Source organism: Pristiophorus japonicus, chromosome 6, assembly GCF_044704955.1.
Source record: "Pristiophorus japonicus isolate sPriJap1 chromosome 6, sPriJap1.hap1, whole genome shotgun sequence".
Taxonomy (NCBI): Eukaryota; Metazoa; Chordata; class Chondrichthyes; family Pristiophoridae; genus Pristiophorus; species Pristiophorus japonicus.
In genome coordinates this window covers 3,482,040-3,507,809 of record NC_091982.1, presented here as the reverse complement: position 1 = coordinate 3,507,809, position 25,770 = coordinate 3,482,040, and the positions used below count along the sequence as shown (strand labels likewise).

At 42.7% G+C, this 25,770-nt stretch overlaps 1 protein-coding gene across 3 annotated transcripts in view; it reads left to right on the top strand.

The window, feature by feature from the left end:
* Positions 1 to 25,770, top strand: part of LOC139265528 (H(+)/Cl(-) exchange transporter 5) — a 144,169-nt gene that overhangs the window by 21,360 nt on the left and 97,039 nt on the right. The window contains exons 2-3 of one of the 3 annotated variants that reach the window (XM_070882555.1): positions 3,097 to 3,151; positions 7,269 to 7,332. The exons of 1 other annotated variant lie outside the window; for it this stretch is intronic. The gene's annotated coding sequence lies outside the window, so the exon portion shown is untranslated. The remainder of the gene's footprint in view (positions 1 to 3,096; positions 3,152 to 7,268; positions 7,333 to 25,770) is intronic. One more of the 3 variants, XM_070882553.1, reaches the window with a different exon arrangement.

Below are 25,770 nucleotides of genomic sequence, written 5' to 3'. Positions count from 1 at the left end.
CACAGTATTATTAACTCTTAAGACCCTATGCGCTTTCCTATTTGTTCTCTTTCCTCTCTCTCCGCCACCTCGCCTCCCTGATGCAGCCTTGTCTGTTGTTAGCCACATCTTCCCAGCTTGCGATATCAATGTTGAAAGATTTCAAGTCCCTCTTGCAGATATCTTTGAACCTGAACCTAGGTCAACCCAGCAACCTTGAAGCATCTGCAAGTTCTCCAGGCAAGAGTTCCTTTGGAACATGTCCTTTTTCCATCTGATGTAAATAATCAAGCACCAGAGGTATCTATATTTTGAGAAAAGTTATTAAACTTGGCAGCTTAACTTCCTCAAGTACTTTGGTCCAGGAAACAAAGTTTTTGGAGCTCCAATTGGGGCGGTAACTTTTATTTTAATGAGAGATTCCAATCGTAACATCAAACTACCACTAGAATCACAAGATCTCAAGCAAGGGTGTTTCAGAGCATGACCTTATATAACACTGTGACGGTATTGTACTGAGATGTGAAAAGCAAGGTCCTAGCTCCCTTAATGGTTTAGTGCATAAAGACACAGCCTATTGAAGTGCTGAGCCATGCAGATCCAAAAGGTCGCAAATTTGATTCCCAATCTGTGTTGAGTTAGCTGATCTCAGTCAGGGCAATTGCGGTGCTAGATTTTGGCTCAGTATCTACTTGGATAAAGTGGAGAAAAATCAGCTATGGTTTCTGCACCTGAACTATCCAGTGATCCCTGCTGCAGTGCGTGTGTGGCGTGTGCACACAGGATCAGGCTCAGGTGTGCTGCCCGCTTTGAATAGCTGCTCATACAATAACGCTGAGCGTTTATGTAGTGCCTTTAAAGTAGAAAAATGTCCCAAGGCACTTTACAATGGTACACGGACAATAAAAATGGACACCAAGCCAAAGAAAGGAGATATTTGGAGGGGGGAGGTAGATTTGAAGAGGGGTTTTAAAGGAAAAGAGGTAGTTGGAGTATCAGAAGGGTTTAGGAAGGGAGCTCCAGAGCGTGTGGCCTAGGTGGCAGAAAGAATGGCTACTTTTATGGTTCATATTTTGGCACTAGAACTTTGAATTACTGAGGGAAAAAAAATGGCAGCCAAAGTCTTTTCATGAAACATTTTGAATGGCTAATTTGGTTCGGATGAGTCTGCTCTCAGGTGGACATAAAAGATCCCATGGCACTATTTCGAAGAAGAGCAGGGGAGTTATCCCTGGTGTCCTGGCCAATATTTATCCCTCAATCAACATAACAAAACAAACAGATTATCTGGTCATTATCACATTGCTGTTTGTGGGAGCTTGCTGTGTGCAAGTTGGTTGCCACATTTCCCACATTACAACAGTGACTACACTCCAAAAATACTTAATTGACTGTAAAGCGCTTTGAGACGTCCAGTGGTTGTGAAAGGTGCTATATAAATGCAAGTCTTTTATGACATGTTGACATGTTTAGAAGTTATTTTTTCCACTAACATTAACATGTGTTTTCCATTATAAAATCATGACACAGGTTAATACAGTGAATGCCGTAAACCAGGTATTTAATGGTATAAAGAACTTTTTTTTAAAACTGCTGTAACGTTACCTGGTGTACTTGGTGTTGCTCTTCTGAGTTTGTGGCTGAGACACATTGGCACAGATAGAGGGAGTTCACTTTGTATTTCACTGCGCTGTATCTCACCCGGGACTGCTGGATGCTGACACTGAGGGCAGTGGAAACTGTCCATAATTCAACACTCATTCCTCACTTTGAACAGAAAGTTCAAAAAATAGAAGATTATAAAATAATGAGATGGGTTACAAGGAAAATATTTGATGGATATGGGGAGAGACTGTGGTTAAGATGACAAAAATTCAGCAAAGCTTGAGCTTGTTATTTGTCAGAGCCCCAGTCAGATTTTGATTGTCATCACTCGTACGTACCTCTTTTTTAAAAAAAAAAAATAAATAAAATAAAAAAAATACTGAACATGTATGTATGTGTATATATAAACAGAATTAAGTTGTAAAGAACGAGGCTTTTATCCTCTCTCAATGGCAGGGGTCCTGAGCAGAATAAGGTAAGGCACTCTATTCAGTTGTTGTATGATGACCAGCACCTCATTGAAAGATCAGATTGTGATGTAATTAGTTCAAGATTATGACAATAAAATTTGTAGTGGGCTACTGGCAGATAATATGATTATCCTACAGTAATCTAACTTTATATAAATGAGATCCTAATACTAAACCATTTCACTCTGGTCATGTTACTCCAACACGCCACCTTGCAGCTGCCAATGTGGAGTTGCAGCAGTGCATGCTGCATCGCAGAGTTGTGGAAGTAATTTCCACCCAGGGTCATCCACACGTTGAGCAGATTTAACCACATAGTAGGAAGGCAGCTAACAAATGCTAGGCACTTCTATGCAGGGAAAGGGAGATGGAAAACCACATTATCTTCACATTTTCTAAACTTGTTACTGGCAATGATAGAGATCTGGGAGTAGTTTACCTTGTTCCATTGGAAGAATAGAAAAGGCAAGATAAGCAAATTCTTTTGAAACAAAGGCTCCTACTCAGAACTTGGTGAGTACACCTGCCTTAGTGGATCAGTTAATAATTATTTGTGTGTAAATTTAATTAAATAATTTTCTAAAGTAAACACAGTGCGTTTGCTGGTGACCAAAATTGCTAGAGGAAGTCAGTGCTCAGAAAATGGAAATTCCCTACACGACAGCAGTGGCAACACTTCAAAAGTACTTCATTGGCTTGTAAAAACTTTGGGATGTCCCGCGGTCATGAAAGACACTAAGTAAATACACGCTTTTTCTTTCTTTAATTGTTAGCTGTACTGTAAATACGTGAAACATATATAATATTTGAGCCTAAAATGAAAATCAAGTTGATTCAAAACTTTATATTGGAGAAGTGATTGTATCACTGTCATTTGGACTGTAGGACTGACAGAAGATTGGGTAAGCGGCATTGCATAATTGATCATTTTGACGAGTACTGTTTTTGTTTTATTTTTCCAAAGCATACTTTAAAAGGTGACCTTGTACTTTTATACTTAAGTGTAGATGAAGCACTAATTCTCTCTCTCTCCTCATGACAGAAGAAGACAAAAGGCAAGAAGTTAATTTTAAACAAAGCCTTGTCCCCAGGAGTTGGTGAGTTCTCTTGGTCAATCAGCGATTATCATTTTGTGTAAATTACATTACAAGACATTATAAATTGAGTGCACTGTTACACCGTATCGGCAAAAACTTCTGTCAAGGTGAAAGGTTTCTTAATGTTACTTAAAAAGCTCATTTTTGAACCCGTGCAAATATTTTGACAACGTTGAATATCCACTGACTGATCATTGACCTGATTATGTAGTTTTAAGACAAGTTACCAAGTCGAGCGCTGAACAAAACCAGCTCCATAGATTGATTTGTAAAATGGAATGCAAATAAATGGAAGAATGTAGTGAATTTGGAATTGATGCCTTACTAAAGCTTGGCAGTAGTTTATGATTTTGTGACTTACAGATTAAACTGTGTCACCACAGCGTCTCTTGATACAAAATCAAGTTTGAATGGGAATGATGCAATGTCATTAGCTTCTCTTCTTTCACTACTCCGCTCCCCAAAAAGTTGCATTATTTTCCTGGTATTGATATGTTGTGGTGGAATATCTGAGCCAAACCAGGATTACTCAGTAAATAAGGTGTTTATCGAAAATGAGAAGGACCTGATTTGCAAGTAGCTAAACAGGCAATGGGTTAATTGTCTTTTTATTCAATCTGTCTCTTTATTGTAAAAAGTGTTTGTTACAGTAAGTGAGTGTGAGAGTACAGTTGAGACTCACTAACTGACCTCAGCAATTTTAAATCTCTGTCTCCGTTTTACCAGTCTATCGTGGCCATTGATCAGGCAGTACATTCTTTTTCATTTTAGCTTTATTTTCTGTTTGAAGATAGTTGATTTTTTTTTAACTGATGTAATATATTTAAACATTGCTACTTTAGAATCAGCTACATAGATCATTACTACAACAGTCAACTTAAAAAAAAATATATATATATATATATATATATGTTAAAATTACCTCTAGGGAATATTCTACTAGGTTTCCTTGAACCGTGTCTGAGTGGAGATCATGTGTTTGTGACTAGTGCTGTATCTAAGCAATTACTCACCAGGTCAGCTCTAGCTCAGCCACATGACCATTCTTTTCAAGTTGTTTTTTTCTGGCAAATAGCCTGACTTAAAGTTTACAGAGTTGCACTGTACTGATTGATTGATGTGTGGTACAGGTACTAGCTAAAGTATTTGTAACAATTCCTGGGAAATGCCAGCTTCTGGGCAGATGAGAGTAAATAATGACTCATTGCAGCAAATCACTTGGTCTGGTGATAAATCCATATTGTCTGAATCAAGACTGGCCCGTTTGGTTCTTGCAGTATTTTAATAGAACAATTGATATATTCAGGATGTGATGTTAGAATTTTACTTGCATCCTCTGTAGAAGAATTCTGCTGCAGCAGCTTCAACTCCAGATTAAAATCTATTTAAAAAGCACTTAGCTCTCCGAGGTTTGTGCTGAGCAGTAACATATCTCTTGCGTGGTGTTTAAGTCGTGTCCTAAGTTTAAGGGGTCTTGTCAAGCTGTACTAACAGCTTGTTGAATAGAGTACAAGAAGTGAGGAAATAGATCCAATAAGAATAATAAACATGTCTGCAGACATAGAAACATAGAAAATAGGTGCAGGAGTAGGCCATTTGACCGTTCGAGCCTGCACCACCATTCAATAAGATCATGGCTGATCATTCACCTCCGAACCCCTTTCCTGCTTTCTCTCCATACCCCTTGATCCCTTTAGCCTTAAGGGCCGCATCTAACTCCCTCTTGAATATATCCAACAAACTGGCATCAACAACTCTCTGCGGCAGGGAATTCCACAGGTTAACAACTAAACAGGATTGGCAGTTAGATATTGCAGGCTATAATGTAATTAAATAATAATCAGAAGGAAGAAAGGGTGACCGGGCAGCTGTGTTAATTCGAAATAACACAATGCAGTAGTAAGAAAGGTCGTAACTAACAGATAGAAACCAAATCCATATGCTTAAGATAAAGTATAAGAAGGGATCAGTCACACTACAGGTATTGGGAGTATGCTACAGACCAATAATGGAATGGAAGTGGAGGGAGGAATATGTCAGCAAATGTATGAAATGAATTTTATAAAACAGTCTTAATCATGAGAGATTTCAACTAGCCCCAGATAAACTGGCAGGAAGAGGGAGTGAAAGGTGGAAGATTTTGCAGTGTATGCAAGATTCCTATCTGACTTAATACGTAAGAAACTCAACAAGGAAGGAAGTATTGCTTGACTAGTAGTGGAAAATGGACCAGAGCAGATAAGAGAAGTAAGCAAGAGAGAACTTCAAGGGTGTACTGATAATATAATATAAAGTTTAAGATCATAAGGACAGGACCCCAGGTCCAAATGAGATTGCACCCATGGCTACTCAAAGAAACTAGTAAGAAGGCAACAGGCATTAGCAGCCCTATTAAAAAAAAATTGTGTAGAAAAAGGAATCGTGCCACAGAACTGGTAAATAGCAATTGTCATTCCTATCTTCAAAAAGGGAGATGGAACTAATCCAGAGAACTTTACATCAATTAGCTTAATGCCAGTATTCGGAAAGATAAAAGAATTTTTGCTGAAAGATTAGATAACAAAACATCTAGAAACAGAGACACTGATTTTTCAAAAAACAGCATTCATTTCTAAAAGCAAGATCATCCTTAACTAACCTTACTGAATTCTTTAAAGAACTAAACAAAGAGTAGACGAGGGAAATTCCGGACTCTCCTGCCCGTATAAACCTGCACCAAGTCCTGTTCATACATCATTACTGTGCTCGCTGACCTACATTGATCCATGCCTCGATTTTAAAATTCTCATCTTCATGTTCAAATTCCACCATGGGCCTCACTCCTTCCTATTTCTGTAATCTTCTCCAGCCCTACAACCCTCCAAGAGTTATGTGCATCCAATCGATTCACCACATCATTGGTGGCCGTACCTTCAGCCGTCTAGGCCCCAAGCTCTGGAATTCCCTCCCTAAACCTCTCCGCCTCTCCACTTCTCTCTCCTCCTTAAAACCTACCTCTTCAACCAAATTTTTAGTCACCTGTCTAATATCCCCTTCTTTGACTCAGTATCAATCTTTGTCTGATTATTGTCCTGTGAAGCACCTTGGTATGTTTTACTACATTAAAGGTGCTATATAAATGCAAGTTGTTTTTGTTGTTGATGTGGTATACGTAAACACTCAGAAGGCCTTCAATAAGATGCCATTGAAGGGACTCATGACAAAAATCAATGCATATGAAGTCAGGTAGCAGAATGGATTGAAAGATGGCTACAATACAGCAAATCGAGGATAAAAGTTAAGGGAAGTGTTTTGTACTGCCAGAGAATGGTGTTCTGCAGGGATTCATGCTGGGACCATTCATCACCTAATATGTAAATAACTTGGACATAGAAATTGGAGATTTGGTGTTTAAAATTTGCTGATCCCAAATTGGTGGGGAGGGGGGGGTTCAAGTTCATAATATGAGAAAGTTGTGTGATGGATAGTCTGACAGGTTTGAAAATAAACGGGGGTAGGAAGTTAAGTTGAGGGTTTCAGAGGGTTTGGTGGCAGTGAGTGGTGAGCAGAGAAGAGGTTGATGGGGTAAGATTTCAGTGGGATAGGGAAATCGGGGCAGTTTTGATAAAGAGAATGGTGAGGGTACCCTTTCCTGGAAGCCATGGAATCATACTCTAGCAAGAAGTTAAGAGGGGAGAGGAGGAGGAAATGGAGATAACGCAGCAAAAAGCTCCAAATGCATTATATCGCTCTCTCTCATTTTTGGTCAGTAAAGGGATTTTCAGCCACACAAAGACAGTTATTTAAAACAGTCTGCACTGCAGCTATATCTTTTTAGTTGCAAGCATCTCCTTTAAAAGCAGCTGTGACTGGTTGTTGTAAGTCCACTTTCCTGCACTGTTAATAAAGAAAGCAGGATCAAAATTAAATTTCTTGTCTTTCAAATTCTGTTTATTTGCTTTCCCTCATCCATTTTAATCGGGCTTTAAACCATTTGATAAATTGCTAGCTATTGTAATTTCTATATAATAGTTCAAATCTAGAAATCCCCGAAGGTGGATCGCGACTGATGACCTGTTGCTAGCTGCCAGGTCTTTTAATACAAACTATTTATTCATTTTGCATTTTTTTTTGTTAGGCTTGTGTGATTATCTGCAGCAACAGGAATCTGTTAGGAATTTTATTCTTTACTCTCGTGTTTGGTGAGTGTAATGGTTGACACTTTTATTCACCTGACTGTTCTCAAATGTAACTTTTACCTACCAGTGAATTGACATTGGGACATTTGATATCTAAAATGTGTTTGTCTAGATTAAACATGCAGTGTTGTGCCTAATAGCTAATTATTTTTAACCAACTGTAGTTGTGTGGCTGGTGCAGGAACAGATGTAATTCAGCAATGTTGTACACTGCCATTGTAGGGATCGGGATTTAATCCTCCACTTTGCTAAATTGTGGTAGAGAGGAGTTGAACTAAAGCTCAGACCATCCTTACAGGGGATGAAGAGAAAACTGGAGGTGTTCTTCCCAGTCATTCATACATTTCCTAGTGACAATTAAAGACCTATGTACAGGAGATTGGGAGCAGGCTGCCCCTCCCAGCCTTTGTGCACATAGGTGGTGTGTAGCTCATGGGGAAAAAAGGAAGCAATGTACCCTCCAAAAAGAAAAGTTGCAGCATAAAAATATTAATTTGTGCTGAAGACCGGATAACTACCGTGTCTTGTTTTTTTTTAAATTCCTAGATCACTGTAATGTCTGTAAGCTTGTAATGTTGTAGCTCCACACTGTGGATGAGGACGTATTGTGTTACTGCAACCAAAGGTGAATAAATGAGTCAGCTGACCAGAAGCTTCCAGAACTTCTGAGATACTGTCTGCCATTATAGAAAGCTGTGTGTGCTGTGCTCTGTGAATATATCACAATCACAATTTGTTTTCATGATATAACAATGATGTCTAAGCCTCTGTTATTCTTTGCCATTTCCACCCTGAATACACAATGCAAAATTGGCACTAATACTGCCTTACAGGAAATGCAGAAGCCATTGTGGTGGTATAGGTGACACCCTTCTGAGTTTTGGATTTAGGCAAAATGTTTGGCTATTGTAGGATTGTGTTGCAGTTTACCTGCGCCATACCATGTGTTACCCTGGAACAGTTGAGCGCATTCTGCATTATGGGAAAAGTTGCCCAGAACTTTACTCTGAGTGCAAATAGAATAGGCCAGATTTTGCTGAAAAAATAACAGCATATGATCAACGCATGCTGTTGTTAATGCGCAAATCGGTCAGCAACTTGTAGCGAGGAAGAGATACCCTGTGAAAAGCGAATCTCCACAAGTTGCTCCACCGTTAGCTTCACGAAAACAGCATCTCGCTCTTAACCTCCCAGTGTAAGTACCCCTTTTAACGACCTGATAATTGTTAATGAATGCCAATCAACCTCGCCCAGAAAGTAAAACATTTAAGTGTGGAATTACATTCCTTCAGGTTGCGAATTGTTTTAGGAGTTTTTAAAAATGTCCAATTTAAAAAAAAAAATCATACTTTTCTTATTTCTCTCTCTCTCTCTCGCGCTCTCTCTCTCTCTCTCTCATTCCAATCTTTCTTTCCCCCTCTTTATTTCTCTTTCTGTACCTGATTTGACATTGAATTCACCCACTCTGATTTACCCTTCTTCTCGGTCCTTCCTGTCTATTTGCCAATCCTTTAACCTGATTGGTTAAGGAGATAGACTGTCCCATTGTTCACAAAGGTCCCAAATGCCCTGTTACTTTTGCTGCACCATTATCAGCTTGCACTTCCAGCAACTTTGTGCGCAAAATATTTTCAAACCTAGACTTGTTTTTGCACGTTTAACGGAGAACACCATGAAATGACCCACTTTAGCAAAATCTGAAAAAAAATTCTGATTACGCACTTAAGTTCCTCCCATGAGAAGCTTCAATAGTTTTCTGGCTGTTTCAAAGGGTCTTCTTTTCATTGATTTTGCATTTCCTTCTCGTAATGTTATTGGACATTTTAGTCATTAGATAATGGATTTCTTTATTCCAAATACGTTGTACCAAGTTCCACTGTTTTAATTTTTCATTGCCTTTAAAGAAACATGGAAACTGGAATAATGTAATTTTACAGAACAGATCTTCTACAACTCTGGGGTGACCTTCCAACAAATAACACATTAATATTGTACATCTATATTCCATAAAGAATGGTTGCAACATACAGATAATAGTATTGAATTCTCCAAGTCTAGGAATTCTGCTGTTTGGCGAGAATACAGTCTGTTGGGTAATATAGTTATACTCTGGTGGAAATGAGGGAAAGAGCCACACTTTAAGGTGGTTTGTGACCGTTGTATGGAATTTTGGGGTATAAACGTTTGATCTAATTTTCCAAGTGCTCTAACGCAATCAAAGTTCAAATCTTTGAAGCACAATCCGTCAGAGTTAGTGGTGCTGGTACTAGTTTGAGGCCAGTTTTAGTTGTTTCAGGATAGAGGTGGGAATATAATATCTGAGGCTCTGGTGTCATTTGTACATTCTGGAAATAGATTTTACCACATAGTGCTATGAAATCTTTAAAATCCACCTGAACTGACAATAGTTTTCTGTACCAATGTAGGCTGCCCCAGGCTTTAACATCAGCTCCAAATGGATGTTCAGGGTGCCATTGATAGAAACTTAGGAGTGGGTTGTCTGCTGCCTTGGTTAGTGCATGATGTGTGGGAGGGAGATTGGGGAGATAAGTTTCTAAAGGCAACATTTCATCCAGAAGCAGTAGTTGCGCAAGTGGTTTGTAATAATACTTGCATTTATATCATGCCATATTGTGTTGAAACATTATCGTAAATGTTATGTAGTCAAACAGGAAATCTATTCTGAGCCACCAATGTACCACACACAGTAATGCAATGCATGATCAAATAATCTATTTTTGATGGTAATTGGTTGAGGGAGGAATGTTGGCCAGCAAGGTCTTTGGTTTAATGTCTTATTCAAAGGAAGTCACACTTGACGATAAGTATTTCCTCAATATTTGACTGGCGTGCCAGGCTAAATTATAAACAACAACAACAACAACTTGTATTTATATAGCGCTGTTAACATAGTGAAACGTCCCAAGTGCTTCACAGATGTATTATGTGATAAGAATTTGATACTGAGCCGCATAAGTAAAAAATTCGTGCAGGTGACCAAAAGCTTGATCAAAGAGGTAAGGAGCGTCTTGAAGGAGGAAAGAGAGGTAGAGAGGCGGATAAGTTTAGGCAGGGAGTTCCAGAGCTTGGGGCCTAGGCAACAGAAGGCACGGCCACCAATGACTGAGCGATTACAATCAGGGATGCTCAGGAGGGCAGAATTAGAGGAACGCAGACATCTCTGGGAGTTGTGGGTCTGGAGAAGATTAGAGATATAGAGGGGCAAGGCCATGGAGGGATTTGAAAATAAGGATGAGAATTTTGAAATTGAGGTGTTGCTTAACCGGAAGCCAATGTAGGTCAGCGCGCACAGGAGTGATGGGCGAGCAGGACTTGGTGCGAGTTAGGACAGTGGCAACTGAGTTTTGGATCTCACCAAGTTTACGTAGAGTAGAATGTGGGAGGCCAGCCAGGAGTGTGTTGGAATAGTCAAATCGAGAGGTAACAAAGGCATGGATGAGGGCTTCAGCAGCAGATGAGCTGAGGCAAGGGCAGAGACGGGTGATGTTATGGAGGTGGAAATAGGCAGTCTTAGATATGTTGCAGATATGTGCTCGAAAGTTCATTTCAGGGTCAGATATGCCACCAAGGTTGTGAACAGTCTGGTTTAGCCTCAAACAGGAGTTGAAGAAAGGGATGGAGTCAGTGTCTAGGGAACGGAGCTTGTGTCGGGAACTGGAAACAATGGCTTCGGTCTTCCCAATATTCAATGGGAGAAAATTTCTGCTCCTCCAGAACTGGCTGTCAGGCAAGCAGTCTGACAATTTAGAGACCGTGGACTCAAACTCAAACATTGGCAGGAGGCTTGAACCCAGGACCACTGACTTGGAGACAAGAGTAATGCCAGCTGGGGTTTAAAGGGTATATTGTGAGCACGAGGCATAGAACAGAGCATTCTGTTTTTAAATTGAGCCCAATGAACTATTCAACTGAAATTTAGAGTGTCGAGGTGAAGAGAGCAAAGTCTCTACCTCTCTCGAGTTTTGAGACTTGTCTCCAGTAAACTTTTGTGCCTTTTTAAAAAAAAAAAATGCTAATGCAATGCATGGAGGTTTTGGCATTTTAAAAACAAAAGTCTGTCGAGGGTAAACTAAGAGTAGAACAATATAATCATTTTGTAACTAGCAACTTATGGCGAATTGCTAATTTGATTCAGTGTGTTTCTCCGAGCTTCTCGAGGCAGCAGTTGAGTACTGCAGAAGGTTGACCCGAGCATGTTTTTGTTGGAATTTGAACATTTTGTAGGACTTCAAAATGCTGTGCTTTCACCTGAGGAACCTGGGTTTGAGTCTAATGCAAACTAATTGGATTCATATATTGTTCTTTGTACAGCAGGAGAGTTGCACACAAGCAAACCTACAATCGAGGATCACCATTTCTCTATTGCAATTGTTGTCTATCATTTTGGAGCCCATTGGAAGCCCAACAGGATTAAGATTAGGATTGTGTTTTACTCTGTTCCCAATAGCAGCTCTTGGGATCCACAACATTCCAATCCTGGGTGTCATCAGAAGCTTAGGAAGCACGGCAGCCAATTTGAGCACAGCAAGGTCCCACAAAAAGCAGTGTTACAATGACCAGATAGTCTCATTGAGTGATGATGGATAAATATTGGCTAGGGCACCAGGGATAGCTGCCCTGCTCCTCTTTGAAATAGTGCCATGGGATCTTTTTTGTCCACCTGAGAGGTTAGACGGAGCCTCGGATTAGCATTTCATCCGAAAGATGGAACCTCCGACAGTGCAGCAGTCCTGCTGTACTACATTGGAATTGTGGACATCCTGCATATTTCTCTAGTAAAAACGATCATGATCAGGGTTCATTGTCATACCTGGGCTACACTAAATCTGTGAGGCAGAGAGTACATGAAATGGCTGAATGCTGTACTAGTATAAATGCTGGAACATCGCATCAATGTCTAAATTATGCCATTGAGACCTAATTTGAATATCAGTAGCTGAAGACGGTTGGGTACTTTTGGCATCAGTAGACAACTTGACCAGAAAACTGGAAGGGTGCTAAATGGGTAGGAACATAGAAAATAAGTGCAGGAGTAGGCTATTCGGCCCTTCGAGCCTGCACCACCATTCAATATGATCATGGCTGATCATTCACCTCAGTACCCCTTTCCTGCTTTCTCTCCATACGAGCCATATCTAACTCTCTCTTGAATATATCCAATGAACTGGCATCAACAACTCTGCGGTAGGGAATTCCACAGGTTAACAACTCTCTGGGTGAAGAAGTTTCTCCTCATCTCGGTCCTAAATGGCCTACCCCTTATCCTAAGACTATGTCCCCTGGTTCTGGACTTCCCCAACATCAGGAACATTCTTCCTGCATCTAACCTGTCCAGTCCCGTCAGAATTTTATATGTTTCTATGCGATCCCCTCTCATTCTTCTAAACTCCAGTGACTACAGGCCCAGTCAATCCAGTTTCTCCTCATATGTCAGTCCTGCCATCCCGGGAATCAGTCTGGTGAGCCTTCGCTGCACTCCCTCAAGAGCAAAAACGTCCTTCCTCAGATTAGGAGACCAAAACTGAACACAATATTCCAGGTGAGGCCTCACCAAGGCCCTGTACAACTGCAGTAAGACCTTCTTGCTCCTATACTCAAATCCCCTTGCTATGAAGACCAACATACCATTTGCCGCCTTCATCGTCTGCTGTACCTGCATGCCAATTTTCAATGACTGATGTACCATGACAACCAGGTCTCGTTGCATCTCCCCTTTTCCTAATCTGCTGCCATTCAGATAATATTCTGTCTTCGTGTTTTTGCCACCAAAGTGGATAACCTCACATTTATCCACATTATACTGCATCTGCCATGCGTTTGCCCACTCACCTAACCTGTCCAAGTCACCCTGCAGCCTCTTAGCGTCCTCCTCACAGCTCTCACCGCCACCCAGCTTAGTGTCAACTGCAAACTTGGAGATATTACACTCAATTCCTTCATCTAAATCATTAATGTATTTTGTAAAGACCTGGAGTCCCAGCACTGAGCCCTGCAGCACCCCACTAGTTACTGCCTGCCATTCTGAAAAGGACCCGTTTATCCCGACTCTCTGCTTCCTGTCTGCCAACCAGTTCTCTATCCACGCCAATACATTACCCCCAATAACATGTGCTTTAATTTTGCACACCAATCTCTTGTGTGGGACCTTGTCAAAAGCCTTTTGAAAGTCCAAATACACCACATCCACTGGTTCTCCCTTGTCCTCTCTACCAGTTACATCCTCAAAAAAAAATTCTAGAAGATTTGTCAAGCATGATTTCCCTTTCATAAATCTATGCTGACTTGGACCAATCCTGTCATTGCTTTCCAAATGCGCTGCTATTTCATCTTTAATAATTGATTCCAACATTTTCCCCACTACTGATATCAGGCTAACCGGTCTATAATTACCCGTTTTCTCTCTCCCTCCTTTTTTTAAAAGTGGTTTTATATTAGCTACCCGTCGTAATGCCAACTGAGACTGGTTGGACTGAATGGCCTGTTTTCATCCTGCAACCTGTCGTAATGGATCTCTGCCAGTTCTTCCCAATAGTTAGGCCCGATTTAGGCCTGTTAATTAGGCATAATTGATCGTAAAATCTACCATTTGGTTTGTTTATGGTCAGTTTCATTAACCAAGAATGAATGAAGGCAGAGCTGAATGTAATGTGTTTGTAGATTTTCAGTTTCTATAGCAAAAGTGCAGGTGGAATAGGAAGATACAGTAACAGGTAATATATAACTTGTCTTTCTGACTTTGCCCAATATAAATGTAAGTTGTTGATGTTTGACTCCAGTTAAAGTCAACAAAGCTGTGGTAATGGAACCCTGATATGTTACTTTGCATTTCTGTATGGACTGGTCTAGACCAGATCCTGACAGGTAATATTGCTGATCTCAGTTAGTCAGGCCTCGAGCTACATTTACCAGCAGAAGCATCAATACCTCCTGTAACATGACTGGAAATTCACAGTAGGGAAACAAAGACTCCAGTTCCAGATGAGCTCTCCATCCAAGCCGACTGCCTACTATAGGGCAGCCAGGTAATCATGCCCCAGAAGGGTAGGGAAGCATTCATCAGGGAACTCCACAGCGAACACCCAGGCATCGTGCTTATGAAGGCCGTAGCCCGGTCACATGTATGGTGGCCGGGAATTGATGCAGACCTGGAACACTGTTCGCAGGTGCACGGCGTGTGCCCAGCTAGGTAATGCCCCCAGGGAGGCCCCGCTCAGCCCGTGGCCCTGGCCCACCAAGCCATGGTCACGTATTCACATAGACTGCGCGGGCCCGTTCATGGGAAAAATGTTCCTCATTGTGGTTGATGCGTACTGAAATGGATCGAGTGCATCATATTGAATTCGTGCACGACATCCACCACAGTGGAGAATCTGCCTGCGGTCTTTGCGACCCACGGCTTGTCAGACATCCTAGTTAGCGACTACAGTCCGTGTTTCACTAGCTATAAATTCCGGGAGTTCATGTCGGGTAATGGCATCAAACATGTCAGGACAGCGTCATTCAAGCCGGCTTCCAATGGCCAGGCGGAACGTGCGGTCCAAATCATAAAGCAAGGCATGCTCCGGATTCAAGGACCCTCCCTTCAATACCGTCTATCGCGCCTCCTGCTGGCCTACAGGTCCCGACCGCACTCGCTCACAGGAGTCCCTCCAGCAGAACTACTCATGAAACGTACACTAAAAACTCGACTGTCCCTCATTCATCCAGTCCTGTCAGACATTGTTGAGGGCAAGCGCCAGTCCCAAAATGAGTACCACGACTGTAACTCAAAGGGGAGATGGATAAAAATCGATGACCCTGTATTTGCTCTTAATCACGCTGTGGGGCCCAAGTGGCTCGAGGGTACTGTAATTGGTAAAGAGGGGAATAGGGTCATAGTGGTCAGACTCAACAATGGGCAGATATGCCGCAAGCATCTGGACCAAGTAAAAAAAAAAAAGGTTCAGCATGGACACTGAGGAACCTGAGGAAAATCATGAGATGCTGCCCACACCACCGCCAGTGAACGAGCAACAAGAACTGTCAGCAGCATGCACAGTCCCTGTGGTCAGCCCGGATGAGCCTGAATCACCACAAGCGACAAAGACGCATGCCAAGGCTCAACAACCAGAGCCCCAACTGCGGCGCTCCACGAGAGAGCGACGACCGCCTGAAAGACTATCTTTGACCCAAAGATGTTGGGGGGAGGTGATGTCATGTTTGTAACCTTCATGTAACTGTAACAACATTGTACACTGAATACACCTGAGTAATGCACACCTTGACCACAGGGGGTGAACTTGTGGGAGACACTCCTCACCTGGTCATCCAGGTATATAAAGGGAGGTCCCACGCAGGGTCATCACTCCTTGGTCCTGTGAATAAAGGTTCAGGTCACAGAGTGACCTTGTCTCCGGTATGTGCCTCGTGTTGATTTGCTGTAGTGTGTAAGGACACAACAGTGGTCATAGGGGATTCAGTAGTTAGGGGTATAGATAGGCATTTCTGTAATCGCAAATGTGATTCTCGAAAGGTATGTTGCCACCCTGGTGCCAGGGTAAAGGATATCACTGAGCTGGTGCAGGATATTCTGCACGGAGAAGGGGAACAGCCAGAAATTGTGGTCCATGTTGGAACCAATGACCGAGGTAGAAAAGTCCTTCAGCACAGTTTCAGGAACTGGGAAAAAGATTAAAAAGCAGGATCTCAAAGGTAGTAATCTCACGATTACTCCCAGTGCCATGTGCTAGTGAGTATAGAAGCAGGATGATAGCGCAGGTAAGTGCATGGCTGGAGAAGTGTTGCAGGAGGGAGGGTTTCAGATTCTTGGGGCATTGGGACAAGATGGACAGGTTGCACCTGAATAATGTGGAACGGTTAACTTGTACTGTTGGGAAGGGCTTTAACTAGTACTGTTGGGAAGGGCTTAAACTAGTACTGTTGGGAAGGGCTTAAACTAGTACTGTTGGGAAGGGCTTTAACTAGTACTGTTGGGAAGGGCTTTAACTAGTACTGTTGGGAAGGGCTTTAACTAATTTAGTATGAGGCGGGGAGCCAGAAAATAGCAGAGGTGGCTTATGACAAATGTCAGGAGCAAGATTCAGTTAATAACCAGGAAGATTATGGAAAGTACAGGAGAGAATAGAAAAAGTTAATATGGGAGGCAAAGAGAGGTTACATGAAAAGATTAGCAGGCAACATTAAATTGAACCCTAAAACATTTTATGAATGTATAAAGTGTAAGCGGTTTGCTAGGAAAAAGTTGGGCCTATTAAGATCCCAAAGGGAAATTTTCATGTAAAGGCAGAGGTCGTGGTAAAGGCAGAGGTTGTGGCAAAAAGAATTAAATGAGTACTTTGCATCTGCCTTCACAAAGGATGCAGCTGATTTGAAGGTTACACTAAAAGAAGGGTGGTAGTTATGGACATGATAATAGATAGAGAACACACACTAAACAGATTGGCATTACTGAAAGTTGATAAATCACCTAGTCAAGATGGAATGCATCCTAGATTGCTTAAAGAAACAAAGATAGAAATAGCAGAAGCATTAGTTACGATCTGTCATAAGAACATCATAGGAGCAGGAGTAGACCATACGGCCCCTCGAGACTGGTCCGCCATTTAATACAATCATGGCTGATCCCATCAGCGACTCAGCTCCACTTCCCTGCCCGCTCCCTATAACCCTTTATTCCATTGTTGGTGAATCCTCATTGGATACAGGAGTAGCACCAGAGGACTGGAGGGTTGCTTATGTTATACCACTATTTAAGAAAGGGGAGAGGGATAAACCAGGAAATTACAGGCCAGTCTGCCTAACATCGGTGGTGGGGAACTTAGTGGAAACCATTATCAGGGACAAAATAAACTTTCATTTTTAAAAGGCATGGGTTAATCAAGGAGAGCCGGCATGGATTTGTTAAAGGTAAATCGTGTCTGACTAATTTGATTGAATACTTTGAAGAGGTAACTGAAGGAAGGAGCGTGCGGCAAACCAGACTAGCCCCCATCATCAAGCCAACCATCCCTAAGGAGCAAGCAGGGCTTCCGGAGTGGCCATAACTGCTGTGACCAAGTGGTAGCTTGGCCTGGATACCTGACTTGGATATTGGCATCCGATTTGCTTTGCTACTACTATATGAAAGAAGACAACGACTCGAGGTCATAGATTCAAAATCATCTAGAAATAGTGGATGCATTGGTGATCATTTTCCAACAGTCTATCGACTCTGGATCAGTTCCCATGGACTGGAGGGTAGCTAATGTAACAACACTTTTTTAAAAAGAAGGAAGAGAGAAAACGGGTAATTATAGATCGGTTAGCTTGATATCAGTAGTGGGGAAAATGTTGGAATCGATCATGAAGGACGAAATAGCAGCGCGTTTGGCAAGCGGTGACAGGATCGGATCAAGTTAGCATGGATTTATGAAAGGGAAATTATGCTTGACGAATCTTCTGGAATTTTTTGAGGATGTAACTAGCAGAGTGGACAAGGGAGAACCAGTGGATGTGGTGTATTTGGACTTTCAGAAGGCTTTTGACAAGGTACCGCACAAGAGATTGGTGTGCAAATTCAAAGCACATGGTATTGGGGGTAATGTACTGACGTGGATAGAGAACTGGTTGGCAGACAGGAAGCAGAGAGTCAGGATAAACGGGTCCTTTTCGGAATGGCAGGCAGTGACTTGTGGAGTGTCGCAGGGCTCAGTGCTGGGACCCCAGCTATTTATAACATACACTCTATACCTTCATCCAAATCGTTAATGTAATATCTCCAAGTTTGCAGATGACACTAAGCTGGGTGGCGGTGTGAGCTGTGAGGAGGATGCCAAGAGGCTGCAGGGTGACTTGGACAGGTTAGGACAGTGGGCAAGTGCATGGCAGATGCAATATAATGTGGATAAATGTGAGGTTATCCATTTTGGGGGCAAAAACACGAAGGCAGAATATTATCTGAATGGCAGCAGACTAGGAAAAGGGGAGGTGCAACGAGACCTGGGTATCATGATTCATCGGTCACTGAAAGTGGGCATGCAGGTACAGCAGGCGGTGAAGAAGGCAAATGGTATGTTGGCCTTCATAGCTAGGGGATTTGAATATAGAAGCAGGGAGGTCTTACTGCCGTTGTACAGGGCCTTAGTGAGGCCTCACCTGGAATATTGTGTTCAGTTTTGGTCTCCTAGCCTGAGGAAGGATGTTCTTGCTATTGAGGGAGTGCAGCGAAGGTTCACCAAACTGATTCCAGGGATGGCTGGACTGACATATGAGGAGAGACTGGATCAACTGGGCCTTTATTCACTGGAGTTTAGAAGGATGAGAGGGGATCTCATAGAAACATACAAGATTCTGACGGGACTGGACAGGTTAGATGCGGGAAGAATGTTCACGATGTTGGGGAAGTCCAGAACCAGGGGACATAGTCTTAGGATAAGGGGTAGGCCATTTAGGACTGAGATGAGGAGAAACCTCTTCACTTAGAGAGTTGTTAACCTGTGGAATTCCCTGCCGCAGAGAGTTGTTGAGGCCAGTTCACTGGATGTATTCAAGAGGGAGTTAGATATGGCTCTTACAGTTAAGGGGGTCAAGGGGGAAAGCAGGAAAGGGATACTGAGGTGAATGATCAGCCATGATCTTATTGAATGGCGGTGCAGGCTCGAAGGGCCGAATAGCCTACTCCACCTATTTTTCTATTTTTCTGTTTCTATATTGGAAAAAGATCTAGAGGGGAGATGAGATTTTTATTTTCCAGAGTTGTCAGGATCTGAAAAGGTGGTGGAAGCTAATTCCATAAATAATTTTGAAAGGGAGTTCGACAGGTACTTGAGGATGAGGAACTGACAGGGTTCGTGGGGATGTGGGTCAAAGCACGACTGCTCTTTGAAAGGGCATGGCATGACTGGTCAAATGGCTTCCTTCTGTGCTGTAAGTTTCTATGGTTCTATGAAGCAAATAATCACATTTATCTACCCTTCAACACATTTTCCTTCGTCTACCTATCCTATTTAATCTTAAATGTTTACAATTTCTGCCTCATACATTAACACAAAAAAATTCCACAACCTCTCAACTCTCGAGTTTTTTTTATGTCCTATTTTCTAAATCTCTTGCATTTCATGTTGCATCTATGGCCCCTCGATCTTGACCCACCAATTAATGGACATGGTCTGCATCTATCTACCTTGTCCAAACCTTTCATAATTTTAAGCACCTCTAGACTTTTATATTCTATACCTTGTGATACAACCTAGAATTCTGTTGGCTTTTTTTTTTTAAAAACACTTTTATCAACCTAAGGTGCTGCCTTTAAACAGTTAGTTCCTCAAGCACCTCTTCTGCAGCATTGAGCCTACTTCTATTCAGTGTATAATTACTGCAGTTATTCTTTTAATCAAAATGCATCACCTCACTGTTATAGACATTGAATTCCATCTGCCTATCTTAGTCGTCCATATTCCCATTTATCAATATCACTTTGCTGTTTTCTTTGATTTTCTAAGGAATTAACTATACCTTCTATTTTGGTATCATCTGCAAATTTCAACACCAATCCCTCCAGGCCTATATCCAAATCATTGATATGCACACTGAACAGAAGTGGCCCCAGTAGGACACTGCTATCAAGTTCAGACCACTCTTCAACTTCTACTTTTTGTTTCCTCCCTTGTCCAGTTTTAGGGCACGGGAGCATAGTGGTTATTTTGCTGGACTAGTAATCCAGTGACATGAGTTCAAATCCCAGCACAGCAGCTGGGGAATTTAAATTCAGTTAATTAAATAAATCTGGAATTAAAAAGCTAGTGCCAGTAATGATGACTGTGTAACTACCAGATTGTTGTAAAAACCCATCTGGTTCACTAATGTCCTTTAGGGAAAGAAATCTGCCGTCCTTAGCTGGTCTGGCCTATATGTGACTCCAGACCCATAACCGTGTGGTTGACTCTTAACTGCCCTTTGAAATGGCCCAGCAAACCACTCCGTTGTAAGGTGGCTCACCATCCCCTTCTCGAGGGCAATTAGGGATGAGAAATAAATACTGGCCTTGGTGGTGACGCCCACATCCTGTGAATGAATAAATAAAAACATTTTTTAAAATCCCCTAATTCTAATTCTATATCCCTTAACCTTCTTTAGTAATTTCCAATGAGATACCTTGGGCAAAGGCTTTCCTGAAGTCCACGAACAATATATCCGCTTCATTTCCACCGTCTATGTTACTTCTACAAAGAATTCTATGAACTTTGTCGAGCACGATTGCCCCTTTTGAAATTTGTGCTGGAAGCTGCTAACAATTTCTCTCTATCTAATTGTACGGTAATTTTGTCCTTAATCAGAGACTCTCAAAATTTCAATCCTTCAGATGTTAAGCTTATAATTACCTGAATTTCTGAAAGACTGGGAAGGAAAGCAAAATGAAAGAAAAAGAATCATGTGCCTATACAAAATAGTTGCTGCACCCTATATTTATAAAGTAGGACCCAGTCAAGAAGTAAAGTTGATGAAATGTGCCAATATATAATTATTAACGTAAAGAGGAATAACTGTTTAGTTTGGCTATTGCTATTCCAACTTGCAATCTCTCATTTTAGACATGAGCCTGGGCCAGTCATTCTTCCCACTGACATCATCTGAAGCAAATAATAACTTTTATTTATATAGCGCCTTTAACATAGTAAATCCGTCTCAAGGCGCTTCACAAGTGTTACAAAACAAAACACATATAAATTTGATACCGAGCCACAAAAGAAGAAATTAAGGCAGATGTCCAAAAGCTTGTTTAAAGAGGTAGGTTTTAAGGAGCGTCTTAAAGGAGGAAAGAGAGGTGGAGAGGTTTAGGGAGGGAGCTTAGGACTCAAAAGCTGAAGGCACTGCCACCGATGGTTGAGCAGTTATAATGAGGGATGTTCAAGAGGCCAGACTTTGAGGAGCGCAGACATCTTGAGGTTGTGAGGCTGAAAAAGGTTACAGAGATAAGAGAGGGGCAAGGCCATGGAGTGATTTGTAAACCACGATGACAAATTTGAAATCGAGGCATTGTTTAACCCGGAGCCCATGTAGGTCAGAAAGCACGGGTGATGGGTGATCTTGACTTGGTGTGAGTTAATACACAGGCTGCTGAGTTTTGGATGACCTCAAGTTTACTTAATATAGAATGTGGGAGGCCGCCAGGAGTGAGTTAGAGTAGTCAAATCTAAAGGTAACAAAGGCATGAATGAGGGTTTCAGCAGCAGAAGAGCTGGGGCGGAGGCGGGCAATGTTACGGAGGTGGAAAAAGGCGGTTTTAGTTATGCCGCGGATATGTGGCTGGAAACTCATTTCAGGGTCAAATATGACGCCTAGGTTGCAAACAGTCTTGTTCTCCCTCAAATTAATGCTAGGGAGAGGGATGGAGTCGGTGGTTAGGGAACACAGTTTGTGGCAGGAACCAAAAATAATGGCTTCAGTCGTCCCAATATTTAATTTGAGAAAATTTCTGCTCATCCGGTACTGGTTGTCGGACAAGCAATCTGACAATTTAGATACCAAGCAGGAGTTGAGAGAAGTGGTGGAGAGGTAGCGCTGGGTGTCGTCAGCGTACATGTGGAAACTGACTCCGTGTTTTTGGATGATATCACCAAGGGGCAGCATATAGATGAGAAATAAGAGGGGGTCAAGGACAGATCCTTGGGGGACATGAGGTAACGATGCAGGAGTGGGAAGAGAAGCCGGAGATTTTGTGGCTACGATTAGATAGATAAGAATGGAACCAGGCAAGTGCATTCCCACCCAGCTGAACGATGATGGAGAGGCATTGGAGCAGTATGGAGTGGTCAACAGTGTCAAAGGCTGCAGTAAGGTCCAGAAGGACGAGGAGAGATATTTACCCTGGTCACATTCACAAAGGATGTCATTTGTGACTTTGAGAGCAGTTTCGGTACTGTGGCAAGGGCAGAAACCAGATTGAAGGAATTCAAACATGAAAAGATGGTCACGGATTTGGGAGGTGACAACATGTTCAAGTACTTTGGACAGGAAAGGGAGGTTGGAGATGGGGCGATAGCTAGCAAGCAAAGTGGTTTTTGAGAAGAGGGGTGATGACAGCAGATTTGAAGGTGAGGGGACCAGTACCTGAGGAGAGAGAACCGTTAACAATGTCGGCTAACATGGGAGCCAGAAAAGGACGTTGGGTGGTCAGTTTAGTGGGAATAGGGTCAAGAGAGCAGGAAGTGGGTCTCATGGACAAGATGAGTTAGGAGAGATCAAGAGGGGAAATCAAAGAGAATCTAGAGAAAGATGTGAGTTTAGGGCTAGGGCAGGTGTGAGCCTCAGATGAAGTTTGGCCCTGTGGGCTCGGGGAAGGAAGGGAACTCACAGAGGCAGCTGATCAGATGGTCTCAATCTTTGAGACAAAGAAGTCCATGAGCTCCTCGGACTTGTTGTTGGAGGTGAGTGTGGTGAAGACAGGGGAGAGGGGTTTAAGGAGATGGATGGCAGTAGAGAATCGTAGCTGAGGTTATTTTTGCAATCCAGAATGATCCTGGAATAGTGAGCAGTTTTTGTAAACAAGAGTAGGAACCGATGATGTTTTATGTGTTCGAGCCAGATCTGGCGGTGAATGGCGAAACCAGTTGTCCGCCACATCCGTTCAAGTCTGCCTCTTTTGACTTGAGGGAGCGAAGATGAGTGCTGTACCAGGGAGAATGGCCAGCGTGGGAGAGAGTAATCTTTTAAATAGGGACTCGGGCATCAAAGGTGGTGGTGAGGGTGTGGCTGAGCAGATCGATGGCTGCAGAAATGTCATTGTTAAAAGAGGGCCAAAGGTTGGCAGTTTTGAGTTTATAAGTGTAGCTGTAAGAGAGTTTGGAGAGAGTACTTTCCAGGGGCGGATGTAGAAGGAAGTAGGTTTGGATTGGGGGAGGGGGTTGTGGGTCTAGAGCAATACAAGGAAATGGCCAGAGATAGCCTTATCTTTAATTGACATGGTTGGAATAGCAAGGCCACCAGAGATTTCAAGGTCGAGGGGGTGGCCGTAAATATGGGTTGACAAATTTACATAGAGGGAGAGATTAAAGGAGGACAGGAGGGTAGTGAACTCAGAGGAGAGAGAGAGCATGATGAATTGAGATGGAGATTGCAATCACCGAGGATGAGAATTTATTTATATAGGAAGCATTTCCCATTGACAATGGGTTCGGGAGTTATGCTTTTTTTAAAAAAAGTGAATTTTCACAGGTTTAAAAAGCCACAGGTTACAACACCAAGACAGAAGGGAGTTTTGAGGTGTTAATAAGGCAGAAGATGTCTCCATATTAAGTGGGAAGGCTAAACAATTGGTTATCTTGTTTCAGATGGCCAACAAACACTCAAACCCGTTGTAATGAGGACAATTCTTTTCATGTGGTCACAGCATGCAATGTCGACTGCGAATACACTCGGGACAGGGCTAGTCACTTTTATTGATTGGCCTACTGGCAAATCCATGAATGGGGAAGGTATCAGCTAACACACCCCTCTGCTTCCTGGGGTCAAAAGAAAGGAAAATGCATAATAAAAGCAGAAATTGGTGGAAATAGTCAGCAGGTCAGACAGCATCTGTGCGGAGAGAAACACAGTTAACGTTTCGGGTCACTGACCTTATGTCAGAACTGGCAAAAGTTAGAGATGTAACAGGTTTTAAGCAAGGACAGAGGCAGGGAAAAGAGGATGGGGAGGAAAGGTCTGTGGCAGGGTGGAAGGCAGCATTGATTAAATGACAAATGGAATGATGGTGCAAGGCAAAAGGGAGTTATAATGGGTCAAGTAAAGCAGCAAAAGATGGCTCTAGAAGAGCAGTAAATGGCAACAGCAGAATCATTAGCAGCACCTGCTGTTTAGAAAAAATGGGAGCTGTGGTTATAATCTGAAATTGATGAACTCACTGAGTCCCGAAGGCTATAAAGTGCCTAATCAAAAGATCAGATGCTGTTTCTCAAGCTTACGTTGAGCTTCGTCAGAACAGTGTGGTTTGGAGTCTGGACAGGAGCATCAGCTGGCCCCTGGTACAGCAGAGGAGCGGGAAGGCCGTGGCGGACTTGTGACGAGTGATTGGGGCAGAGGAGTGATGAGGGATCGTGGCTGAGATTTGGTGGGTGATCGTGATGGAGGTTCAGCGAATGTTTGGTGCGATGGGAGATCGTGGCGGAGGTGCGGTGAATGAGGGTATGGGCCCCAGAAGAGCCGAGGGCGCAGGGGCAGCACGGGCCTGCCCACACTGCGATATGTGTGTGCACTCGGTCTGTGCAGCAGAGCAGGTCTCCAGTCGTCCTGGTTAACCCTTGCCACTGGATAAAGGCCTAGCTTTGTCAAGCCCATAGAAACATAGAAAATAGGTGCAGGAGTAGGCCATTCGGCCCTTCTAGCCTGCACCGCCATTCAATGAGTTCATGGCTGAACATTCAACTTCAGTACCCCATTCCTGCTTTCTCACCATACCCCTTGATCCCCCTAATAGTAAGGACTTCATCTAACTCCTTTTTGAATATATTTAGTGAATTGGCCTCAACAACTTTCTGTGGTAGAGAATTCCACAGGTTCACCACTCTCTGGGTGAAGAAGTTCCTCCGCATCTCGGTCCTAAATGGCTTACCCCTTATCCTTAGACTGTGACCTCTGGTTCTGGACTTCCCCAACATTGGGAACATTCTTCCTGCATCTAACCTGTCTAACCCCGTCAGAATTTTAAATGTTTCTATGAGGTCCCCTCTCATTCTTCTGAACTCCAGTGAATACAAGCCCAGTTGATCCAGTCTTTCTTGATAGATCAGTCCCGCCATCCCGGGAATCAGTCTGGTGAACCTTCGCTGCACTCCCTCAATAGCAAGAATGTCCTTCCTCAGGTTAGGAGACCAAAACTGTACACAATGCTCCAGGTGTGGCCTCACCAATGCCCTGTACAACTGTAGCAACACCTCCCCGCCCCTGTACTCAAATCCCCTTGCTATGAAGGCCAACATGCCATTTGCTTTCTTAACCGCCTGCTGCACCTGCATGCCAACCTTCAATGACTGATGTACCACGACACCCAGGTCTCTTTGCACCTCCCCTTTTCCTAATCTGTCACCATTCAGATAATTGTCTGTCTCTCTGTTTTTACCACCAAAGTGGATAACCTCACATTTATCCACATTATACTTCATCTGCCATGCATTTGCCCACTCACCTAACCTATCCAAGTCGCTCTGCAGCCTCACAGCATCCTCCTCGCAGCTCACACTGCCACCCAACTTAGTGTCATCCGCAAATTTGGAGATACTACATTTAATCCCCTCATCTAAATCATTAATGTACAGTGTAAACAGCTGGGGCCCCAGCACAGAACCTTGCGGTACCCCACTAGTCACTGCCTGCCATTCTGAAAAGTACCCATTTACTCCTACTCTTTGCTTCCTGTCTGACAACCAGTTCTCAATCCATGTCAGCACA